Genomic DNA, 5,196 nt, shown 5'->3' on the forward strand with positions numbered 1-5,196 from the left:
CAATAAGTGTTTACAACAATATGAGTGTGAGCAAAACATGTATAGGTGTGGTCCTCCGCTCAACACTACCCCCCTCCGCGTTCATGTCGTCCCTGAGATGACATCCTTGCTTTGTCTTTAGTGGAGTCCCGTCAATTTCAACATCTGAAGATGTGACTCGTATCGCAGGTTTCCTATGGTCAATGTAGGGCCGAATATCTTACTTTCATGAGTAAAGAAACCAGTGTAGATTGCCTCCTCAAAGGCCTGCATGTGGAAACTAGGCATAAACATGATTCTCTGATAAAAGAGGTGTAATACTATTGGAGATGGCTGCAAGGCTAAATCATACATACATCATATCTGGGAGATTGTGTCGGCCGTTGACAAAAATGTTGAGCTGGTAGCTTTATCCGGCGCGAACACTTCAATGCAAGCCAATAATGTTCTGCAAATCTTTTTGACATTTGACACAAAAGGTCAGGAGAGCCAATAAAGAGCTTAATGGTGCCCGTTAGGGTTTTCACCATGTAGGCCTTACTTATTCTCTCTCCCACCTTCGGTCCTGGCATCCTGGGGTAATTAAGACAATTCAGCTTCTTTGCTGTGATTCTGTCATGTTCTTGCCAGCTCCTGACTCGTGGCACTGCACAAAATGTTGCATATTCTCTAACTTCCTTGGGTGCCTCCACCAAATAGAGTGGGTAGGTGGGGTACTTTGTCAACCACCCTTTCCTCCAGCTTGGCTGGGAGTCTACTATCTTCTTTGATTCCTCCTCTTTTGTGATGTCGCCTTTGTATAGCGCGACATACTGCTCTTCTTCTATCCTTTTCTTTGTTTTCAGCACTTCAAACTTTAGTAGAGGAAGGGGCAATATAGGTTTCATCCACTATTCTTACAGCACCTTAGTATCCAACCCTTGAAGTCCAATGGAGAACTGTAGTCTTCTTTCCCACTCCATGGCCGCCTTTGCACTCTCCTCTGTTGCCTTCTCCATCTGCTCGTGCAATCTTTTTTCCTCCTCGGTAAGTCTTGATGTTGTGGCCTCTTCTTGTGCTGAGGCTGGATCTTCACTAGTTGTGGCTTCCCCAGTCTCTGGAAGCTCCACAGCTGCCCCGCCTATTTCTTCTTGTTGCTGATTCTCTGTATCTTTTATCACTTTGTCTTGCAGATCTTGGAGCTGCTTTCGGAGGGCCTCATTCTCCGCTCTCAGTGCTTGGGTCTCTGATGTAAGTCGTTCTTATGTAGACAATGAGCCCTCCGCAATGTGAAATCTCTGCACTTGGAGCTGCTTTCGGAGGGCCTCATTCTCCGCTCTCAGTGCTTGGGTCTCTGATGTAAGTCGTTCTTATCTAGCCAATGAGCCCTCCGCAATGTGAAATCTCTGCACTTGCTCTAGCCGCAATTCTCTTTGCAAACTCCGGATTTGATCTTCGAGACCGGGTACTATTGCTCCTTCTGGCTCTACTCCTGCTCTGCTAGCTCTTGGTGTGGATTCAAGCCTTAGGATTGTTCTCTCCTGCAGCTCCATCCTTTCTCATAGCTCAATGAGCTCATCCTTTGTAGCTTCCAATTCATCATTAATTGTTTCTTTGGCTTCTTGTGCACTGGCCACCTCTCTTGAAGCATCAGCAAGTCGGAGGATTAGTCCATCTCTTTCATTTTCTGCTTCCAAGAGAGATGCCTTGAGGTACTCTCATTCTTTTAGTGCACTCTCATATTTTGTTTCCAGCTCATCTTCTCTCTTTTCCACTTCTTCTTCGTTGTCCCTCATTGTCTTTGATCGGGCTTTGATCTCCTACAATAGTTGATGCACTTTCTGGATATCTCTTTCATCCTCATCTTCAAGCTCATCCTCCTCTTCAAGCTCATCCTTCGCCTTCTCAGATACCAACCTCCGCTCTCTGTCGAATCGATTCTTGGTCCTCCTCTCCGTTCCTCTCTGTTTTTCCTGTGTTAAGGCAATGCCATACACAACTTTGAGGGCCTCTTCTTGAGTATATCCTGTGTCTATTAGAGCATCATATTGCTCTTTCTTCTCTTGAATTGGATCCGTTGCCTTCTCCTCTTGCTGTATTTTGGGCTTTTCTAGCACATCCACCTCAACTTCAGTAGTCGTTTCCTCCACTATCTTTTCCTCTCCTTCAGGACTAGACTCTTCTACCTTTCCCTTGCCCTTGTCACCTCCTTTAATTCAGCTTTAAGGTGTTGAACTTCTACTTCGGTGTATGGATCTACTGGTTGCTGCTCCAATATATCTTCTGATTCTTCATAAGCCTTGATATATTGATCGTACTGATCAATATTTGGTCTTGTTGAGCTGGCTCCAACTTTGGTTGGGTCTGGTACCCACTTTTCCTCAAAATCTTCTTTTAAGGCTCGCTCGGCTCTACTGTTCAATCAGCCTCTCCATTCTGGCGGCTTTCTGGCTCTTAGTTTGCTTGGGAGCGGGTTTCTTCTTGGTCTTCTTCTTGAGGGGCTTGTCTTCTTCTTCTTCTGGCTCGGAAACAATCTCTAGCTTCCGCCTTGCCCTTGTTGACACTCTCTTGGTGACCTCTGGCTGGTCTTCATCTTCATCTATCTCTTTTAGCCATTGGTTTTGCGAGGGAGCCTTTGGACACTAGTCACTTGCTTCGATAGCTTCATAAGCTATCTTAGTCAACACTTCGGCTCCCCCAATGTACTTTGGCTTCTCTTTTTGCAAAGCAATTACTTTCTTATGAATGTGCTGAGCATAATTGACTTCTCTCGGGATGTTGCTCTTTATTGCCCAAGTGATGGTTGTGGCAATGGCATGTGGTGGTGTGGTATACTTCTGTGGTCTTTTACTGCATATGTGTAAAAGTTGGTTGTAGAGCCGGCAAAACTTTGCCGCTTTCGGATCTACCAGGTCTTCATAGGTGGGATTTTTCTTCTTTGGCCCATACACTTCTATGGATTCTCTTCTTTCTTTGACTGAGCATCCTTTGTTGTGCAGCTTCAGAGCATCTGCAATGAGCTGAGGAGTGATAACCACTTCAACCTTTTCCCCGTCCCAGGTTGTTAGTGTAGCCATTTCGTCTTTTTGTATGGTGGTTACCAACTCATACACTCTTTGAGTGTCTACTCCTGATGGTCTGGAAGTAAAAAATCTGTGGAGATCTGTGCTTTCCAGGTATCTGCTTATTTCCTCTGTTCTGCTGTAGTCCACCAAGTCTTGGGGAATCATTGGGATATCCACTGTTTGTCCCCGTGGGTCTCTGAAAGTACCTTGGTATATCTTTATCCCCTATTCTTCTAACACTGCTTCTTCTATCTAAGTCTTTGTGGGCTTGAGAGTCTCTAGGGGAATAGAAAATGGCTCGGTTTTTGCTATTGCTTCCCTGAGTGTTGGTCTCTTTCTCTTTGCTGACGACTTCCCTGAATCCATGGATCCTATAACTCCAATTTCAGAAGTTAGCGTCTTTTTCAGTACTGAAAGCCAAAATTAAGTTTTTAACTATCCAAATGACTTGAAAATTGAAACATAAGCTATTCAGGGCCTAAGGATGCAATGCATGTGGAAAAATATGAAGTTGGGGTGCAAAATCATGCTGGAGACATCATATGCATATGATGTCTTTTGTGTCAAAATGGCTTGATATTGGTTGTGCTTGTAGCTGATAGTGCATACATCCATTCTATATGCCTGGATTTGAATTTGGGTCCCATTTGGTCAAGTTATGGTCATTTTAGTCGTGATCACGCTCTTTGTAAGATATTGAGGGGGAATTGGATTTTGTGATCGAAATTGGATGAAACTTAGTGGTTTGCTCTCAATTGGCATGTAGATCACTTCTATGCGGTGGTTTCAACTCTGAAATGCAAAATTCAAGTAGGGAGAGATCATACGCGTATGATGTCTTTTTGGGTAAAATTGAACCATTTTGCAGTGTAAGCTTGGATTTGGGTTTATATAGGCTTAGACAATGATTTTATGAAATTTGGGTATAGTTTGGACTAAAATTGGCTCTGGAGACATCATACGTGTATGATATCTTTTGTGTCATTTTTGCATGAGATTGGTTCTGTGGGCTCCTCTATGATAGTAAAGGATTGTGTGTACCCAAATCTTGACTTGAAGTTGAGTATGATGTATTTTGGCAAGATTACACTCTAAATAGAGGATTTTCCGCTAATTGAGCTAATGGAGTGATCCCCTTGACCAAATGGTACCAAACTTCATATGTGGCATGTATTTGATATATATAATGGATATATGATGAGAAATGATCAATTTTGGCTCTATACGTGCAAAGTGACATCATACGCTGTCAGGAGTTTGTTGGAGCAAGTGATTGCGCATATGTACATAGCCATGCATGGTGCATCAAATAAAGAATTGCCCATTTTCCAGAGCCAGGTGGCTACGTGGGGCCCACATGTGTACAGGTAGGACAGGGTGTACATAGTGCATTGATTTTCACTATTACCAGTACGAGTGTGTTTTTTCTATAATAATGAGTAGTTGATAGCGCGTAAAACTTCTCGAGGAAGCTACCCGCGGACCGACGACATGAGGTAAGCAGGAGCGTCAGATGGCATCTAGTGGCGTCAGGAGGGCGAATGGGGTCAATACTTGCACATGGATAAATACGGACACAATGTGGGTGTTTCCTTGTGATAATTATGCATAAAGGTCATCATGAGGACCATCTTTTCGGGCCACTTCATGTGGTGGCGGGATGCATTATTGAAAATGTTGAGTGCCAGGTGTGCGGATGATGCAAAAAGCTGACAACTATGCACTGCGAGGTCAGTTTTTGGCTTGTTCGGGTCCGTTTGAGGTCAACTAAAAGGCCAAGGGTGCCCAAGTAATAAAGCTAAGTGTGGGAACTAAAAAACTGAGAGAAGACCAGAAAAAACGTGGAGAAGAGAGGAGGAACAACTGCAACTGTGTTTTTTGGGGTTTTTGGAGCTTGCTTTGGCCGTAAACTGCTCATCCGAGGTCGGATTGGAGCACTTTGACATTGTAGACTGGGGTTTTGGGCCGTTCTGGACGCGATGGAGCTGTCCATTTTGCCAAATTCCTTACTATTTTTCTGTTGTTTTGGTTGTGTAAGTTTCTCCTATGAGCGAAGCTTCTTCTCCAATTTGTGATTGTATCTGGCATATTTTACCCATATTGTGTGACTATTTTCCCCATTGGTGCTGACCCGAGCTTAACTGTATCTAAACATCAGAAATTATCCTCTTTT

Source organism: Adiantum capillus-veneris, chromosome 27, assembly GCF_014529385.1.
Source record: "Adiantum capillus-veneris isolate H3 chromosome 27, ASM1452938v2, whole genome shotgun sequence".
Lineage (NCBI taxonomy): Eukaryota > Viridiplantae > Streptophyta > Polypodiopsida > Polypodiales > Pteridaceae > Adiantum > Adiantum capillus-veneris.